Raw genomic sequence first — 22144 nt, forward strand, 5'->3', positions numbered from 1 at the left:
CTGTGGCCCATAAAAAGTCACTTGGATGTGCCTCTCAGCCCTAACAAATTAGCCTGAGACTTACGATGGAGAAAAGCATGGTGAGAAAAAGAAGAAAGAGGGAACGTCTGGTTGCTGTCTTGTTCATGTCACTCCGAGAATGTCAGTGCTCGGCATGCCGGGATGTGTAGTCCCCTGGGCCCGCGCGGGGCGCGTGTAGCTTCTAATTGGACCTGTTAGGGTCAGCAATTAGTGTACAGCCATCAAGAACTGCACGACAGCTTCTCCTTTCATGCTACTTCCAGTCCCTCAGTGAAGACTGAGACATATCCAGAAGGTCTAAAGAGAGAAAGAGTATATGAATCCAGAACAACACATGGAGTTTGGAAGAGTAGGACAGCTGCAGGCTTTTTGTGTGTTTGTGTGTGAGTGTGTGTGTTTGTGTTTGTGATAGAGGGACAGAACTTAATGGGATGTGTTCGTTGCCCAAGGCTCAAAGAGTTGAATCCATCTGTTATTTTTTTGGATGCTTGAACCAACTGCGGCTCCTCTAACAAAGGCCACTTTGTAGAACTGTCTTTTTCTTGAACTACAGCCGCTGCTGCAACACTGTGCTCCCTTTGTTAAACACACAATGATTAATCTAGTAAACGAAGGTGTTTGGCCCAGCCATCAGGTGGCAGTCAGGAGCAGTTAGAGGCATTCTTGGGCCCCGGTTGCCATGGTAACCCTCAGACAGACGCTAGCAGTGTTGAGGAAGCAACGGCCTCGAGTCACCACATTATGGACTTAAAAGCAGCTGTAGTGAGCTGTGCTACTGTTGCCATTACTGTGAGCTGAAGTGTTTTCTTTAAGCTTCTAGCTGCTATTTCAGTCAAGAAAAACTAACAACAATATATGTATATATATATATATATATATATATATATATATATATATATATATATATATATACATACTGTCCAACACCATATTCAAAGAACCTGAATATAGAATATATATTTCCAATATTTCTGCTTTAATTATGAAAATGCTGCTTGTTTTCAAACTTTTTATTAACAAACTATGAGTGTTAATACATTAAATTAACCACATTTCATTTAAACTTCATGATTCCATATTGTTCTTTATTACAAACAATAGTTATTGAAAGGGGGGCAAAGTGTGCTTTTTCTTCATTTTAATTTAGAGTTTATTTTAATATATTAGTAATAATGTTTTAAATGTAATACAATGGGGCCCCCTTAGAAGTTTGCTGAGGCCCCCTGGTTGAGGACCATTGTTTTAGATGTTACTGGTCAACACGAAAAGATATTTGCACCCCATTTTACTACCGTTATGTGACATATTTAGATGTGCAACACAAAAAAGTCCTGAATCCAAGCAGTGCAGTGGATTGAGTCCATTCATACCCATTTTTGAGTAAGTTTTTTGATTGGGGACATAAAGGCTGGAGGTCACTATTGAGAACATCGTTCAGAAATTTTAATTGTCATGTGGTAAGACCAATGTAATAGTTAATATAAGGTCATAAAAGCTACACTGTAAAAGAATGTTTATGATCCAAATTATGACAACATATGTTTTTGCATTGTTTTAACTCATCAAAATAAGTAAAGCAATTTTCACCAAATTTTTTAAGTCAGTTTAATGTAATTTAAGTTGAAAGGATTTAAACATCCAAGTTGATTGTACTTAAAAATTTAAGACAGCAACTTTTTTTTTTTTTACAGTGTACAAGCATATAAAAAATAATAAAAAAATAATCTGATGTTTTCGCTAAGGCCACATATGCAAGGTGAAAGGCGTTTTAAAAATGTAATTATTCTCAAATAAACGTACAGTGTCCTTGTATTTAAAAATATGACATTGTTTTGGGCAAGGCTGAGCAAAATCAACCTGTTCCCCACAAGACTTCCGAACCCCCATCCAAACCTGACCTGAGAGCCAAAGAAATTTTTGTAAAAAATTGTTGTCATGGTAATGGAAACAATTCTAATTTTTTCCCTTTTTTTCCCCCATTTTTTACAACCCACAATCAATGCTATGAATGCGCTGACTGATTTAGCTGTGCTCCACAGACAAATCAATATTTAGGGAGATGTGAACAGCGGGATCAGGTGAGGTTTCGATAATTAAAAGCAAAGCTGACGACGCCATATGAACCTTGTGCGAAAGAAATGGAAGTCATATATCACCGTGATAGTCCTTCATGATGGATTATTGCAAAGACTTCATGAAGGACTCAGGCCATCTGACAAGAGAACCGTTTCAAACTGAATGCACTTGGACAAGAATCACTCTTTCATCTTGTCTTTTCTTGCTACTCCTGCGCGACTCGTTTTGGACATTTCGCAAAAATTGTTGCACATGTTTTTAAACAAAAGCTGAAATAACTTGTCACACACCCCCTCACTCCTACACTCCCAGCATGCAATGCAAAGGACTACCTGACCTCCTGCCGTTGCCTGGGAGCCGAGTCACCCACACAGCTGGTGTGTATGTGTGCGCGTTTGCGTGCGCAAACTTCTGGCACTGGCCCAGGATAAAGTTATCTGATACTGTACTGCCCCCACATCCATGAACAACAGTGAAGAACAAGAGAGAAGAGAGATGTGGCAGGCCTCCTCCGCAGGGAAAGAGAGAAAAAGAGACTTGAGAGAGACACAGATGGAGAAAGAGTGAGATCTGTCATGAGTTTGAGTGCTGAGACTGTGAAAATGCTATAAATGTGTGAAGAGGATACTAAAGTTTTTGATTTGAAAGGCATATGCATTGTTATGCTTGACTCCTGATGTATTGGCTCTCAAATAGTAATGGCAAACAAGTACTGCACACACTTAGACCACCCACACATACTTCAGGGGGGAAAAAATAATCAAAATAGTTTAAGTTTTACTGCTTGTGTCCACAGTTTTAAAAGAATAGCTTACACAAAAAAAGAAAATACTGTTATTATTTACTCAACTTCATACCATTCCAAACCTGTATGAAGTGAGAGAAACAGACTGAAATATAAGGTGTCAACGTCTCTCTAAACTCATCTGCACTTCTGAATATTTAAATGTAACTTTTTTTTACACTCCTTCACAAGATATGTGAAGTATATAAAATATATAAAAATATAGATATATTTATCTAAAATATATATAAAAAAATATATATCTTTTTTTATAGATATGTTTTATATATATATTTATAGATTAACAATCTACACTATTGTTCAAAATCTTGGGGTCAGTTATGTTTTTGAAAGTCAAGTCAAGTCACCTTTACTTTACTTGTATTGAGCTTTTTACAATACATATTGTTTCAAAGCAGCTTTACAGTGATAACAGGAAATTAATGCAACAAAGATTGTTTTGGCTGTACAGCAGCTCTAGAAGAAAATCATTGTCCAGTTTAAAGGGGTCACGGGATGCCCATTTTCCACAAGTTGGTATGATTCTTTAGGGTGTACATGTAACGTTTGTAGTATACTTCGGTTAAAATTCCTAAATGGTTGTGTAAAACAACACCCTTTTTACCTCCTTTGTTCAGTGACCTGTTTCGGTGCATGTCTCTTTAAATGGTATTGAGCAACTTCTCACCCCACCCCTCTCTTCCATGGGGGGTGTCGAATGGCTGAGGGCAGAAATATGCTAATGCGGGACAGTCCGTCATTGGTCGTGGGCGGAGCATGAGCATTATGACATCATAGTGCTCAGAAAATCCAAACGGCCTGATTATTGAGAGTGTTTAGACTTTTTGAGGATTAAAAAAAAAGGAGTGATTGGATTTTTTTCATTGTATGGTGGTTGTGTCCACACACTGCAAAGACACATTTATAAGCAAACACCAAATAAAAGTGAATTTTGCATCCGATGACCCCTTTAAGTAAGTTCAGTGTTGATTCATTTCCATTTAAAAATCATTAGTTATTAATTTAGTTCATACAGCAGCTCTGGAGAAAACAGTGATGTCATCGTCCAGCTCAGTTCAGTTCTCATATAATGGTGTCAAAGCAGGCAGATCAATAATATTGTTAAATATTAAGTGTCCCCAACTCCTGTTGATTGCAAAGCTGAATTTCCAGCAGTCATTACACCAGTTTTTAGTGTCACATGATCCTTCAAAAATGATTCTAATATGCTGTAATAAATTATTCTAATATGCTGATTTGGTGTTCAAGAAACATTTCTTATTATTATCATCGATGTTGAAAACGGTTATACTACATAATACCTTTGTGGAAACCGTGATTCAACATTTTTGAGGATTATTTCATTGATTGAAAGTACAAAAGAACCTTTTTTTATTCTTTCGTAACATTTTAATTGTCCTTACTGTAACTTTTAATCAATTTAATGCAACCTTGCTGAATAAAAGTATTAATTTCTTCCAATAAAAACCCTAACCGACCCCAAACTTTTGAACATGAGTGTATATATATATATATATATATATATATATATATATATATATATATATATACACACACATAAATACATTTATGTGGGTGTAAAAATATTATTTAAATGAGATGCAGCAATTTTTAATTTTTGTTTGTTTCCCACAAAATGCTATCGATTACCAAGTCATTTGGACTTATTTTATGGTATTTGTTTTTATCTTTTTGGAGCTTGAAAGACTGTAGTCACCATTCACTGGCATTGTATAGAAAAGAGCAGCACAAACATTCCGCTAAACATCTTCTTTTGTGTTCTATTAAAGAAAGAAAGTCATTTAAATAATGCAAAGTAGTGTAGGCCACTTGGTACAATACAAGGCCTTTAAAACGAACTTCAACAAACCATTGCATGTTTTCGTCAAGCTAATATGATCAGCTGAACTGCACATATCCTGCTGAGAGATGACACCGAGATTTTTCTTTTCAGCAAACTCACAGGTGTAAGCCACTTTTCTGAGGTAGCGTTCTGTCTCTTTTTCCCTGTCTGTGAGGCGGCAAGTGTTTTTAAGTAGAGTAAGCAGACTTTGGCAGAATTTGGCTGAATAGTGTTATTGTTCTCAAACTCAGGTGAAGTTGTGTAGTTCACTTCAAATGCTGGCTCTATAACTGCAGAGTTTATTACTCTTTTTATTTAGCACTACTGTAATTCCAACAGTAGAGTATGGCGCTAGCAACACCAAAGCCATAGACAGTATTGCTATTTTTTAATAAAACAAAATCTATTAAAAACTATTTTCGCTAATTGAAATATAGGGAAATAAATTATAAATATGTGAAAACTTAAACTTTAGCTGAAATAAAGTTTTAGTTGAACTAACTAAATGACTGAAAACTGGAAAAAAAATGACAAAAGCATGTAACAAAATTAATAAAACAAACTAAAATGGCTCATTTTTACAAGATAATTTAAAATATTAATAAATACTATAATAGCACAAAAATTAATAATAATTTGTTACATTCAGCGCTTTTCTGTGTACTTAAGGCACTTTACATAGAAGGGAGAATCTCCTCAACCACCACCAATGTGCAGCATCCACCTGGGTGATGCGACGGCAGCCATATTGCGCCAGAACGCCCACCACACACCAGCTTATTGGTGGAGAGGAGACAGTGATGAAGCTAATCAGTATATGAGGATGATTAGGAGGCCATGATGGATAGAGGCCAAGGAGCAAATTTGGCCAGGAAGCCGGGGTTACACCCCTACTCTTTTTCATGGGATTTTTAATGACCACAGAGAGTCAGGACCTCGGTTTAACGTCTCAAAATAAATAAATAAATAAATAATAAAATACTAATATAGCACTGTTCCCAGAGCATCTATAAGCTGCTAAAATGTATGCCTTAAATACAATATAAGTAGTTATTTAAATATATATATATATATATAAACATCTGCAGAATGCATATTTTGCCTATGAGCATCTACACAACATCCTTATTGTTGTCATATGCTTTCACTGAAATATTTTATAGACCTAGTTTTAGTCAACACATTATGACATATCAGGCAAACTTTGCTGTGGCCACCCACTGTAAACAGTCTAGAACTGCGGCTGATCGCGCCTGGTTAGGACACTGTGTTACAGTAGATATGCAGTAGTCAGTACATATAATCACCTGGAGAAAGAGACGGGAAGACAAGAGGAAGAGGTCTGAGACAACTGCATCCACAGCCAACTTTGTGTATATGTGTTTGTGTGAGTGTGGAAGAGACAGAGAGTTTAATTGTCCCCTGCTTGTCCTAATTTGACACACGCTGGCATGTGTGGGTGAGTCGTGTGTGTGCGCAAAACAAGTTACCGTTCACTCCTCACTTCCCCGCAGTCTTCCCATAAGCCCCTGTGTACGAGCGCTGACTGACACACCTTACAGGCCTAATGGAGGGCTGGCAGAAGAAGATGGCAGCTCTCAGACTGCCAGAGGGATCTGCCGCAGGCAAACACAGCTTCATACACCACCCTCTGAGGAAGCGAGAGAGATAGAAATAAATATATCAGCTCTAACCGCTCCACGTAAACAGTCAAACAGGCAGGCACACACTTTCCCGGTCTCCTTCACACACACTCAAACCCTCACGGCAGTGCTGGTGAAGTCTGTAGCATCTAAAAACAATATGTAGAGAGTTTTTTACACTTCCACTGAAGAAAAGGCAGTAAAAAACAGCTCTGTAAAAAATCTCCCCATACAATCGCATTTAGTCTAATCATTCAGATTAGAAGATATACAGATTTAAGTTTTTTAATATATCCCATCTGGGAAAATTGGACCGAAACGCATCTCACGGGTTTATCCAAATTTTTGTTTTTAGTTATGATTAGCATTGGCAAATAGCAGATCATGTTCATGGGTGTGATGTAATGCTAAGGCTATTGGCGGGATGAAATGAAAATTCACCCTATTTATTTTCTAAATGCATCTTATTGTGAATGATTCAATCATGCGTGTTTATTTTTTTTTATTTAGTTTAGACTTGTTCATTTTTTATCGAAAAATCATAACATGAAAGTCCTGATTTTGCAGTTAGTGTACCTGGGTCAACATATTTAGTTGATCCTGGAACAACATTCCTGTTTGAAAATGTAGTCTTAATAACCCTAACCCTTAATAACCCATAACCCTAACCCTGCTTTGTAAAGATAATGTCTTTACAAAGCAATGTATCGCCTTAATTCAAAATGTAAAAAACTAGATTGATACCCCACTCGCTCCAACATAGGCAACATCCCCGTGGATCCAGGATCTGTAATTCGTACTTCAGCGCAGTTTCTTAACAGCTCTCTGGTGACCTCCATTACTCCACGGACTCCACGGATCAGTATCATGATGTAAAGTCATCTTTACCTGTAGTGGTAAAAAAATATTAGATCAATTTTTATATTTGTTTTATGTTTTTATCTAAAAGCAAATTACAATACATTTTTTATGAAGTGGACGGTCTCTATGGAGCAAGTTGGGGTTAAGTACTTTGCTCAAGGGCACAACAATGGCCTCTCACAAATCGTCGCCTCTGGGGTTCAAACCAACAATCTTTTTGCTTATTTTTGACCTTCAAAAAGGAGCTTTTTATGGTTCTTTAAAGGAACAGTTCCCCTAAAAATAAAACATTATTTCTTCTGTGGAACACAATTTGATAAAAATACAAAAGTCCCAAAAAGAGACCATAAAGGTAGTATAAAAGTAATCCATACAACTTAATTAAAGTCTTCTGAAGCAAACATTTAAGTGGTCATTTCACTCTCAAATCATATTATGACACATCAGTAACATCAAACCTCATTGGTTCTTGCATGTCACGTGAACTGACGTCATGACACAAGCGTTGATGTTATTGATGTGTCACCATTATTGATTTTAGCTACAGTGTATATACACATTAATTGATCAACGGTTTGATTATAGAAATAGAGATAAATGCAGACACATAAAAACACGGACGCAAACAGCTAGGCTATGAATCCAACTCAACCCAGATTGTTTAATCACTAAAGCACACTATCCCTAATCAGGGAGGAATTGTCTGCATTTAGAAGGTGATACAAGATATGTCTGATTGCAAATGAATCGTAAAGAAACGTTGGCATGTTCATTTTTTACGGTCAGTGCGCATTATGCCCTGCAAGGGTTCGGTTTAATTGTAGCAGAGTCAGGTGTATTAAAGAATAATAGGATGAAAGAGGGATTGGTGTGTTTAAGATTTGCCGACACCTCAAGACAATCATGCACTAACTACACATCTCCTTTCTCTCCTGTTCCCTCAAAGTATTGATCGGCCTGTCTGTTCTTAATGGTCCTGTTAAACACAGTCACCAGCCACTTTAGTGTGCCTAGGCCCACTTAGCAATAAAGCTCTCGGAGCTCTCTTTAAAACCGCCGCAGAGACAAGAGGGAGGCTCAGGGTCACTTGAATGGAGAAGCTCTGACTTTATCCCACACCTGGTTTGAATGGAAACAGGGACAGGGGTGGGAAGCGTTTGTCGAGACTCTCCGTCTAAGGGTCTTGTGAGATTTTCTCTGCATAGTCGGTTTTTTGTTAGGTGGATTATGCGGGAACTGGAGGTTCTGAGAAATTTTGCCTTGTTTTTGTGTTCTTGAATGCATTCCCTCACATTTTAGTGCACACACACACACACACACACACACACCAATCAAAGCTGCTTCTGACTGACATATTGATCGGGTTGCATCTAAACTCTCTCTCTTTCTTCTCCGATCTCTTGCTTTTTCTCTATCTCTCTGTATCCTTAAGTAAATTCCCTTGAATTCTGAGGAGGACAGAGGTGTTAGTTCAAGCAATTCAATGCCGAATCGCTGAGACAGAACAGATCAACAAAATCACTCTCTTTCTCTCACAATCTCTCAATAGTTTTTCATTAAATGTAATGACTCCAAACATATGGAAAGAAAAAACCTGCAAATGATATCCATAGAAAAGACAACATAAGAGGCATAAGTGCAAAGTGCCAATTACTAACAGCACAAATTATGCCATTTACAGCTCAGAGAAAATTATTTACCTCAACCGTGTATGGGCTTTTATGCATGTCATACCAAATACAGTACACTACCATTTAGGATTGGTAAGATTTTTTTAATGGTTTTGAAAGAAGTATCTTATGCTCACCAAGACAGTAAAACAGTTATATTGTGAAATATCATAAAAATGTTAAACACCTATTTTCTATTTGAATATACAGTATTCCTGTGATGGTAAAGCTGAATTTTCAGCATCATTACTTAAGTCTTGAGTGACGCACAATCCTTCTGAAATCATGCTGATTTGAAGGAACATTTCTGTTATCAATGTTGAAAACAGTTGTGCTGTTTAATAATTTTGTGGAAACCATGATAGATTTTTTCAGGATTAGTTTATGAATACAGCATTTAAAAGAACAGCAATAATTTGAAATATGAATCCTTTCTAACATTATATATGTCTTTATGTCACTTTTGACAAAGTCCTTTTAGGCAAGTCGTGCCACTCGGCCGCCATCTTGGCAACGCCTCCGGGCAGCTATTTCGGACTAACAAGACCAGGCTCCTATCTAAATGAATGGGCAGAGAGTCAGAACTGCACTTTCACTGGTCACCGGGACATAAAAACTGCATGTATAGAAACAGCAGTAAAATATGATAAAAATCGCTGAAAAAGTTTGATGACTTTGCCCCAAAATAAGTTTTAAAACGCCTTTTTCCCCACAGGTTATACTTTTACTACGCATGCGCAAGGATTCACGTTCACGACACCAACTTCATTCACGTCTCTATCCAGAATGCCGGTGTTGTGCCAAGCACTTAAACAATTATATGTATTTAAATGTCTGAAACCTAAAATAAACATTATGTGGTTAAAAACACTGAACAGTTGTGATATAGCCTATGACAAGCGCTGAGCGCGTCCGTCTTTGGCTCAGCGCCAGCCACAGCGCGCAAGCACAGGTTGAATATGGCAGTTATGTCACGTCACTGTACATTCGCTCCTTAGTGGTCAGCAGCTGACTGTTAAAAGCAGATGATTGGCTTTCCAGCGGGAGGGGCGGGACATGTGCATACAACCGCCATCTTTGCCGTTACGGGTTTTCCTTATATAGTTGTATTGAGGATTGAGGAAGTGGCATGTCTCATATAAATTGTCTCTGCTTTTGATCAATTTAATGCATCCTTGCTGAATAAAAGTATACATTTCTTTTATAAAATGTATTTTATAAATACATATAAAATACATGTATTTATGTATTAAATACCCCCCCCCCCCCCCAAAAAAAAATCACCCCCAGACATTTGAATGGTAGTGAACATATATTAAAATGCACTTAAGAGAGGAGAAACATCTGAACAAAGTAAAAGGTTAAAGGAAACATAACTGAGAACGCCATTACATATCCTCAGCCATGAAAGAGCAAAACAATTTTCCTCTGGGAATGACTGAATATTGTTTAACGTCTTTCAGAAAGGTTTCACATCGGTTTGTTGCTTCGCAAATAATCAGACAAGTCATATGAATGTAGTCTGTAGGGCAAACGACATCATAGGCCATTTCAGAAAGCGGATCTTGACCATGCCCTGGAGGACTGAAAGACCGGCCAATCAGGAACGGCAAAAAACTCACATAACAGTTGTACATACAAAAGGACAAGATAATTCCACTGCAAAAGCGAGCATGTTTCTAAAGATCTCTTTCTCCAGAGCCAAATCTCCTCATCTGGCAGGATGGTAGCTCAGTACTCTTCAATTACACTTTATCTCAGTAGTACTGCACTTTAAAGAGGGAGAAAATCAGAGAGCGAGACAGAGAAAGAGAGCGTGACTGCAAATTGCGCAAAGAAGGGGGAAATCGGGAGAAAGAAAAAGAGAGAACATGTTCTGAAGCAAACAACTGTGTTTGCAGTACATTTAGAACAATGCTCTATTGGGACACCCGAGTCGTTAGTAAACGGAGTTGCCTTTTATTAGTTGAATGATATAAAACATGACAAAACAGCTACTCAGAGAGGATCTGCGATTCATACACTCCCACTGGGATTTCTATATAGGCCATGAGCTCTCCTCTCTCCCATTTAGAGGAGAGAGAGATCCAAGAACAAACGGAGTGCAAGAAAAGAGGATAGAGGGAGCATGAACGAGAAAGCACAAATGAACAAGAGCAGAGATGAAAAAAAAGGAAAAAACACATGATACGGAGAGAGAAGAAAGAGCACACACTAAAAATTATTAACTATTAAATTTACAGTAAAAAACAAAACATATGACGACAAGGTTTCAGGCATTGGTATACAATTAATATACTAAACTATCTGCTTTATGATTTTAAATAAACTGCTACCCCTATAAATGATGCAGGTGATACAATAAAATGTAGTATTATGAATTAAAGTTGATCAAAACTGGCCTTTCCTTTAATAAACATTTGGATCGCATTGTTTGTGTTAATAAAATGATTTAAACATTTCTGAAGGATCATGTGACACAGAAGACTAAAGTAATGATGCTGAAAATTCAGCTTTGCCATCACAGGAATAAATTATATTTTAAAACATTAAAATAGAAAACAGTTCTTTAAAAAATTAACACAATATGGCTATTTTTACTGTATTTTTTAAATAAATAAATAAATACTACTTTGGTAAGCATGAGATACTTTTTTCAAAAACATTAAAAAAAATCTTACCGACTCCAAACTTAAACGGTACTGTGTAGCCCAATGTACATATATGAAACAGTAGCTAAAGTAAGAATCATAACCAAGAAAAGTCATATGCAACACGTTTAATTTGGTGCCTACCAATTTACAAGTTCACATATGTATTCACTTATGTATTCTCTCATTAAGTAAAAAAGATTTACCATTAAGCAACACACTTAACAAAATTAATCACATTTACATTATCTTTCCAATAAATTACTAAAAATGTGTTACAGTGATACCAAATGAAGCAGAGTACATATATAGTCAAATATATTCATAGTAGCAAGAGAGAGAAAACCGAGAGATAGTAGTCTATGTGGAATAGATAGAACGAGACAGAGACAGAGACAGAGAGAGAAAATAAATGAATGTTAGTAAAACTCTCCGGTGTGTATTAATAGTAAGACCGGAGTCCCATGAGCACAGGTTTCAAACGACAACGCTGAGGCAATATAGGACTCAGGGCAGACTGTAAAGTAATGCAATCCCATAATAAGTCCAGTGAGGCGCTACCCTGCATGGTGACGAGTGCATGTGTGCCTCCTTTACGTGTTGAAAACAAACAGGGGCTCATCTTATGGGAAACACTGAGCTACAGTCCTAACTACTAGATTAACGTCAAAATGTTATAATTATGTAAACTATTTAATGTTTTAATTTTGTACAATTACATAAAAAAAATATTTAATTTAATCCCCCTGAGCTACAGACAACATATTACATGCAACAAACCTTTCCAATCCAGACACAAAGACATAACTTGGGGAGTCTTAGGGTAGCAAAAATCTATTGACTTTTAACACTTTTTTTTCTATTCAATGCCGCAACTCGTCTGCCACAATAATGTAACATCTCAGCGAATATTGACATATGAGTATTGCATGGCTCTGATCACCCTGTCTGGGCGCATTTTGTAATAATAACCGACTGACTGTACATTATGCCTTACATAAATTGAACTTTCATTATATTAAATTACTATTGAAGCTTCAAATGACAACACGACAAAACAAAAATCTATGAAACGGCTTTGTCCAAATGATGCTTCCTGATAAAGGCTTTCAATGCGTGAAACTTGAATGTATAGTCACCGCAGGCCAGTGATTTGATGGTCACACAACAGTGCAGACAATCAGACTATCCCTGATATTGACAGATCTCGCAATATCTGACAAAGTCACGGCAGAATATATACGATATTGTGTCTTAGTTCGACTATCTGTAATGATTGTGTTTAACGCTGACGACAATAAAAACATGAGCAAGATGTTAACTGACAATTTCAGAAATGAACAGTATCACTTTAATTATTAATTAAAGCAAGGCAGTGACTGTGTGTGTGTGTGTGTGTGTGTGCTATTGTTCCCAGCAGTATGACGGGATCAATAAGCTCCGGATAATGATGTTGTCAGTAAATGATCAGACCGTCTCCAGGGCACACACAGCAAACACCATTAGTGACAATGACTGCAAACTACATATTTTTGTATGTATGTGCATGTGTGTGATATATGCGCAATGAACAATGCACAGAAATGCACTGTTGTGTGTTTGAACACACAACATCATTACACTGGTATAAATTATATAAGGTAGCAGAGTACTATAGTAAAATTTGTGTCCTTAATATTTTTAAATTCTAGTAAAAGTTTTATAAAAGCAATACGACACCCGGCTGTGCTATATTGTAAATATATATTTAATGGCTGAATGGGTTGCAGGCCATTTGCAGCCTCTAGAATCGTATTTCTTAATAGATGTAGCAGCAAGCATACAAGTACAGCTTTAGATAAGAAAACATCTTCTGAAGATGGTATTTAGGAATTCAATAAATTCATTGGCACTACAAATATCCCAATAAATAAACAAACACATGTTTTACAATACAATGTACTACATGTATGTGTATGAATGTGTCTCCTCCATCCTTCTCTTCTGGACCGTGCAGTAATGTAGATATATACGTACTATATGTTCCCGGTGCAGTGATGTATGTGTGTCTGCTGACAGTAGATTTCTGTGGTAGTAATAAAGGTAGCCTGATTCGCAGAATAATTACCGTATGCAAATGCCGCTGATTTCAGTGCCAGTCTTTTATAGATGGCTGAGTTGAGCTGTTCATCAGAGAGAGAGAGAGAGAGAGAGAGAGAGAGAGAGAGAGAGAGAGAGAGAGAGAGAGAGGGCATTATTTACTTTTTAAACCATTTAGGATGACTAGACACAGAACAGCATTAACAGTGTAATACAATGTGAATTACTATTACTTCAAGAAAGATTTAGAGCAAACATGCTTAATCAGTCAGGTATAAGACTTTATTCTAAAGTTAATTTTACATTTTTATCTTTCCTTTATAACAATAACAACATAATAATTATATAAAAAATAAAAACTACAACTATAGTCATATTAATATTCAAATAATTATTTCTGGTTACACTAATTGACGTTTTAATTGTTTATACTATGATTATTATAAATAATAATAATATATACCAATACAACTACAACTATTCATATTATTATAATATTTATTATTATTAATATCCTTATTTATGGTTAAACTGGATGTAGTTTTAGTTGCTTATACTGATTATGAATACTAATAATATAAACAAATAAAACAACAACTAGAATCATATTAGTCATATTTTTTTAATATTAATATCATGATTTATTGTTATGCTAATTGTAGTTTTAAATGTTAATACTATGATTATTATAAATAAAAAAACAAACAAAAAATATACCAATAAAGCTACAACTATAACCATATTATTCATATTTTAATATTAATATTATTTTTGGGTTACACTTTTGTACACTTTAACAGTAGTTGTTTATACTATGACTATTATAAATAACAATAACAACAAAGAAAGCTACAACTAGAGTCATATTATTATTATTTATTAATATCATTACTTATTTGTGGTTACATTAGTTGTAGTTTTTAGTTATTTATAGTTTATAGACTATATAGAGTTTATAGAATTCTATATACAATTTATAGATTTGACTTTATGATTGCACTAGTTGTAGATTTAGTTAATACTGATTATGAATAATAACATTTATTAATACAATTATTTATGGTTACACTATATTTGTATTTTAGTTGTTTTTATACTGATTTTGAATAATATTTATTGTTATTTCTTATTAATGATTGTAGTTAGTTTTAGTTGTTTATACTGATTAATAATAATACTGAGAAATAATAATCATAATAATGATAATAAATTAATTCTATAACAGACCTGGACAATGTCTTACGATTATATCCAATATGTTCAGTTACATAATGGTACTTTCTGAACGCTCTAATACTCTCAGACTTACCAATCCCCCCCACTCCGTGGTGCAGTTTGGTTTGATCCGGTCCCGTAGAGTGGTAAACGGTATGAGGGCTGTTTCAATCCTCATCACTGAGCTGTTAATTAAAACTCCCTGATATACTGACCAGCGCTCCATGCCTCCCTCCTGACGGGAGCCCTCCTCCCCCTCTCCATGAATTTGGAGGGGAAGATCATTTCGATTCTTTTGTCCTATTCAAGAACACAAAGTGCCAAATGTGAATACCACAGACTTGCTAATGCAAAAACAAGGAAATCTCTTTTTACTCTTGTAATGTTTATTATCTTTTATTAATTTTCAAACTTCAGGCCTTTAAGCGTGGATTTATCCAGACAGGACAGGCTGCTGTGAACACTGCAAGCCCTTGAGCTTGTGCACTACAACTGGAACACACCCCTGAAATCTCTCTCATTTTCAAAGTCTCTTTTTGTCTCATACTCTCTTGAACTCTCCGTTATTGCAAGCGTTGCCAAAGGTTGCGTGACAGATGCCAATGTCGCCCACCGTGACAAACATGTCACACTCTGAATGCTTTTTCCTGTCCCCTGATAGAGCAGCTCTCACCTCTCAGAGAGGCAAAATGCACAAACTCAATCACGCATCACGTTCTTCCCCTTCCCTCATCAGTCTCTCCTCCTTTCCGTCTATATCTCCTCATCTTTTTATTTGTTACCTCTTCTATTTCTCTTCTTTAACTGCCCTCTAGACATGCTCCTGCTCAGATGAGGAAGATTTCTCATGAGGGACCTTATTAAAAAAGGCCTAGGTCTCTTCTGCTGAGCGGTTCAAGCGCAGCTAGCCAAGCATGCAAAGCCAATAGAGAAAAACACAAATGCCAAACAACACTTTGCAAATGATAGTCGGCAGTAATATAGTGGAGAGCACAAAGAAAATAGAGAGATGTCAGGAGAGATTTTTTCATTTCTGTTCCATGTCTGTTTGTAATTAATTTATATTTGAATCTGTTCATATTGCAATATATAAAAAAAAAATCCTATAATTTAAAGGGAAAGACCAAACCATTTAAATTGTTCATAATTTACTCACCCTCACGTTGTTCCAAAACACAAAAGGGGCTATCCTGAAGACAAATGTAGCTTCATATGCATTCACATTTTTAACATTTGATTTTAAACGGCTTCAAAAAAAAAATCACTAAAAATGAAGTAGCATGATTATTGCAGGTAAAAAGCTATTTGTCTAAAACAGTATGGCAGAAATCACCTTTTAGATCTCTTTAAAGTATTTGTGCCCTAATGAGCAAGAAAGTGTTTTTGGTGAGTCACATTACCTACAAATGATGGATGCCTCAGTTTCCATAGGTCATGAAACATGAGTCTTACCTACTGTCCAACAGTATAGGGGGCGAAAAAGGAGAAGAATAGCGAGGAAAAGAAAGACAGAGATAGACTAACATAGCGACACAGCTAGAGAAAGAGACAACGATGGAGGAGTAGCGGAAGTTTGCTCTCGTGTCTGCTCTTGAAGAGGATGTGTCGCATTTGACAGCCTGCCGCAGAGAGCTTGAGCTCATCTCTCCTGACAGCCCGGCGTTCCCGTCCTCTTCCTCAGGTGCTACAGATGGAAAGCCTGAAAGAACGGAGACGACTTACAAGACAGTTTGGAAGGGAGCATCAATATTTCATCACAACTGCGTTTACACTCGCAAACAAACAAAAAAGATTGCATGTGGAACTTTCCTGCGGCGCTCCCACCTCTCCGTCTTTGTGAGCTTCTCTTTCTTGTCTGAACATTTGCTTTTAGACAGGTATGGGATTTTGAATAACAACTGATAACAGGTCATGTTGTTTTTCCTTTTGTTTTGTGTGAAGTTTGAGCAAGCAGTAAAAGTATGTTGTGGAAATAAAATAAATATATATATATACGCCTATAAAAATAGAGTGATTTATGGTGCTTTCACAGTCTAGTCTGCAAGAGAATGCACGTCGTAATAAAAAGGGAATCGTTGTAAATCTTGCTAACTTTGATAACATCATTATAAATTCATTTCTCGTTCACAGAAAGTGTGATCTTAAATTTAGCCATGTTTTTTTTTTTCGTTATCTACATTCCTGGCCTTATTGTGTATGATTTATTGGTACACTCACTGTAAAAAACCCTAACCCTGCCTTAAATTTTTCAGTACAATCAACTTGGATATTTAAGTCACTTCAACTTTAATTGCATTAAACTGACTTAAAAAAAATAGTTGAATCATATTACTTATAAGTATAACTTGTAAGACAATTTTACATTTCTTAACTTATTTTGATGAGTTAAAGCAATGCAAAAACATATGTTGTCATAACTTACTGATCATATAGTTTTTTTTTTCTACAGTGTACAATGTTATTTAAAATTGCACATTTCAAAGGCAAACATTTTTATCAAAATGTAATGTAATTTTTAATGAAATGCCTTTCCTTCTAAGCTTACAAATTCCAGATAGATTAAATACCCTGCCTCCATTTGTTCTCACTGAATATGATTTTTACTCATAAATATAGTCATACAACACTGTAATAGGCTGTCATACAACAAAAGCAAAATGGGTTGTGAACAACTTTTCAACAACAAACTATTTAAACCAGCATGGTCTGTTGGCTAGTTTAAGAGAAGGCTGTAAGACCAGTTTTTATTTTTCTTCAGCTTGTTGAAGGAGATCCGTATTAATTTATTACGAATTTAGTTTTTATTTTAGTATGAACTATAGTTTATAATGGTAAATGTTAAAAGCATTATCTGTTGTGTCATATAAGTAGTCTCCACTACTTTATTCTGCAGTAATGTTCATTTGAATAAGTATGCCATCTAATAGCATAAGTTATTCATCCGCATTTGCCTTTTCATTCATTGATATTCATTACAGGACAAAAGGCAAGCATGAAGTAAATACATGTGATCAGTCAGCGCTTTACTTATTCACTTCTCATGGGATCATAACCTGCGCACACAGGCCCAGAGCCTTGAGGCTGTTCTATTAGAAGAGACACGCCATCACGTCTCCAACTGCGAGTCTGATAAATATCCCCGCTGACTTCTGAAGACATCATCTCTCTTTTTTTAATGATAATCAAGCAAATGCACTTCCCTGCTCAGGATGAACAGCCAGGGTCTATCTGAGCGAGCACCGACTGAACAAACTCCCCGGCGACACGTTGTCAGGAACGCACGCTTTCCTTAAGTTGCCACGAAAATCTTTCTTTGAATCCGTGTTTGTTTGGCTTTGAATTTGCTCCGGCGTTTATCACAGAGATAACGGAGGAGCGGGGAGGGGAGACGGCGGAGTCTTAAAACCGCAACGTTGAAGCCGTGATCCCCAACAGTCTGTTGCTGAAGAAAGACATTGAGGCCCGTCGGAGAGGAATTAGGAGAATGTATAAACGAGTTGTTTGTTGCCTGTGTTTTGGAGCGCTCCGCTCCGCTTTCGTCGTAAGGCTTTGAAGGTGGAGAACATCTTTTTGAAGAGTGAAATCGAGTGTGTTTGTTTTACATTCGGTTGAGGTGTCTGTGTCGCGTGGGCTTCAGATCCCTCCTGGTGCGTGTGTGAACCTGTAAGGAAATGTGCACAATCACACATTATTCCACGTAAAAACCACACAAACAACATCTATACTACTTTCTTGTAGACTTTCTAACTCTTACAAAACATCATGTTAAATCTTCAGAAAACTTAAATAATAACTTGAATAATATTAGCATTATTAAACGTTGCGAGTCTTTTCTTCTCTATTGTGACGAATGTGTCAGTGTTGACGGTAAAGCATTACAAGTAACAAGTTTTGTAATCAGATTACTTTAAGTAACTAGTAAAGTAAAATTACTTTTAAATTTAAAACAAATTATCTGAATTACTTTTTCCTGTTGTCCCATTTTCCTCTTTTCAGATTCAGATTCAGTATTCCTCAAAATACATAAAATCAGTTAAATGAAAACTCATGCATGATAATTATTATATAAATGTGTTAACACAAATCTACTCTCACTTTATTAAGCAAAGTCTTTGCTGCTGACCTTCCATGATCCAATTCAAGTATTCTTTCTTATGGCTGCACAGCTAAAAGGTTTGTTTGTGTTTGTGTTTGCATTTGAATTTGCATTTCTTTCAGTCTAAGGCTTATTCATTTCACTTTTGGGGTTACATTTGGCAAAAATAGAACTTTTGTTTGGTTTTGTCATTAAAAAAACGAACAAGCAAGCCCAGCCCCGGAGAGAAAAAGTAACGCAAAAGTAACAATTACTAACCTTTTTTTAGAGGTAACTCAATATTGTAACGCGTTACTTTTAAAAGTAACTTTCCCCAACACTACATATATTCCCAAGCCATTTGATAGTTGAGTAAATATCTGGGTAAATGATGACAGTATTTTAATTTTAGGGTGAAATAAATAACTCCTTAATATAAAAAAAAACCAACCACACATCAGCCATTGTAAGACACACGCATACACACACCTACTCTGTCTGAGTGGTGAAGATCAGTTTTGCTGAGGTTGCAGATGCAAATGCGGGATCTGTCAAGTGCCACAAAACTCACATGTACATCAACATCATCTCTCAATCTCTAATTATCTCTCTTTTTCACACCCGCTCATTTTATGCACAGTACTTCTCATCATTATATTGTGTCAGCCAGAGAAAATGAATGCTTCATTTAAACACTTGACCATATGTCTTTAGTTTTCCACTTGTAAATGGATAGTATACCCCCACAAAAATGAGAATTCTTATCTCACGTCATTATACTTAAAAGAATCTAGACACAAGCAACTTTCTACTTTACAAAATGAGAGCATGGGCTACTTGTTTAGTCCAACACAAGGGTGAGCAAATCATGTCAGGATGTACATTTTTGGATAAACTGATTCTTCAAATCTGGGCCCCAGAGATGGACGTCTTAAACATAAGCTGTATCTTTGTTTCCCCTGGCCACACCTGACTTCTTGCTTCCTGCTGAGTGAAATCAAGACAGGAAGTCAGATGGGAATGTCCTGCTCTGATCTCTCAACACTCAGCTGGCACTTTTCCAAAATTCGAAACGATCCTTTCCTCCTCTTTAGATTCTTTAGATTTTTTTTAACACGCTGAAGAACGATAGTGATGGAGCTGAAGCCATCTTGCTTTTATTTATCCAGATCTTGCAAAGATCTGAACTAATGATGGAAAGGAGACAGGGAGAAGGAGATCATTTTAAGAGCTGGGACAAGAGCCAAATAGCTACATCAAGCCGTTTAACAGCCATTCAAACTAATGCCAAAGTCACGCGAGTCTTAGAAACTCTATCAAGAACATTAATCTGCACACTGAAGGAGAAACGGACGTCCAATGCGTGCCGGAGAGGGGCAGGCTATATATTTGTCATACATCTACTCTGCCCCTTTCATCTTGTGGCCATTGAAACAGCCATCTCTGAGCTTTTCTCTGTGTTAATCCTCTTCACGATGCCCGTATGCCCGCTGCCCCTCGCCTAACCCCCCGTCCACAGCACTTTGATGGTTCTCCAACTCAGTCTCCCATCCACAGAGTTCTACAGCCTGGATCTGACTCATCATCCCTCAGTACAATCTGTCTGCTCCTGCCATCCCTCCATCCCTCTTCCGGCCCACGATTTTTTTTATACGGCTTTTATCTGCTTTCTTTCTTTCAGCCACATTATTTCCCCATTTAGTGCGGCTGCATGCTGGCCATCATCAGGGACAGTGTGTGTGTGTGTGTGTGTGTGTGTGTGTGTGTGTGTGTGTGTGTGTGTGTGTGTGTGTGTGTGTGTGTGTGTGTGTGTGTGTGTGTGTGTGTGTGTGTGTGTGTGTGTGTGTGTATGCGTGTGTTGGCCAGGCAGCTGCAAAAGGCGTCAGCTCAGAGAGCTGACAAGATGTGACAGCTCTGGATATCTCTCACTGGCACTGACAGTTGACAGATGGATACCACTCACACACTGTAAGGAATAAAAGAGAGAGAGAGACAGAGAGAGAGACAGACAGAAGCCCTGAGGTTGATTCTCTAGCATCATAGGGCCAATGTTTGATTGAGTGCTGCAGAGAATAATAAACCTTCTCTAGCTAATACTGTGCCCGAGCTTCTTTCTTATTCCATCTCATCTCTATCAGACTCTCTCTTTTTTATATTGCTATAGAATGACGTATACTACTACAGAATATAATAAACATTGCATTGTACATCAAAGTAAAATAAAGAATAAAATGAGGGAACATATGATTGCAGCTGCTCATTCAATTTATTATTTAAAAGTATTGAAAATGAAGGGGGAAAAAATGTGGAATTTTGGGGGTTAAAGGATTTGTTCACCCAAAAATGACAATGGTGTTTCTTCTGTATTATGTATGCTCATGTTGTTCTTAACCTGCTTATCGTTATTATTCTGTGCAAGGCAAAACTAAAAATCTTTTGAAGAATCTTGCTAACACTTTACTGTAAGTTTAATTCAAAATTAACGGACACTTTTATAGCATATATATATATATATATATATATATATATATATATATATATATATATATATATATATATATATATATATATTAGGGGAGCAATGATACCCTACGGTGGCCCAGTATTGCACAACACAGTGAAATTTAAAAAGCAAACATAAGTTCACAACACAACGAAATGAATCCACAAGACAACGGAAATGAGCTACAACACAACGGAAAATGGACAACACAAGGGAAATGAGCCACAACACAACGAAAAATGTACAACACAACGGAAATAAGCCACAACACAACGGAAAATGTACAACACAACGAAATAAAGCCACAACACAAGGGAAATGTTAGAGGCCTTTCGGAGCGTGACAAAGTTAGTTTTCCTTGCCATTGTTATATAGAGCCAGCAGTCTTAATATATCAACACCACGATTAGTTTTAACAGTATGTAGCTAACCATTGTATATCGACAATTATTACATGGCTTGGTTGAATTCTAATGTACAGTAGAATGCGGTCTGATATTTCTTGATAACAGACCGCTGCTAAGTATAACACACCGTTGCCATGAAAAACAGAGCGTTGCTATGGACGCAGGATTCTAACCGTAGAGACGGAACGGACTATTTTCTTTAGCGGAAGCAATACAATCATTTTTAAATCAATAAACTCCTTTTTAAATCAATATTTTGTGTCAAATTATTGATTTATTTGGTAGGTAGCCATGT

This window comes from Scardinius erythrophthalmus (genome assembly GCF_964197995.2).
Source record: "Scardinius erythrophthalmus genome assembly, chromosome: 10".
Lineage (NCBI taxonomy): Eukaryota > Metazoa > Chordata > Actinopteri > Cypriniformes > Leuciscidae > Scardinius > Scardinius erythrophthalmus.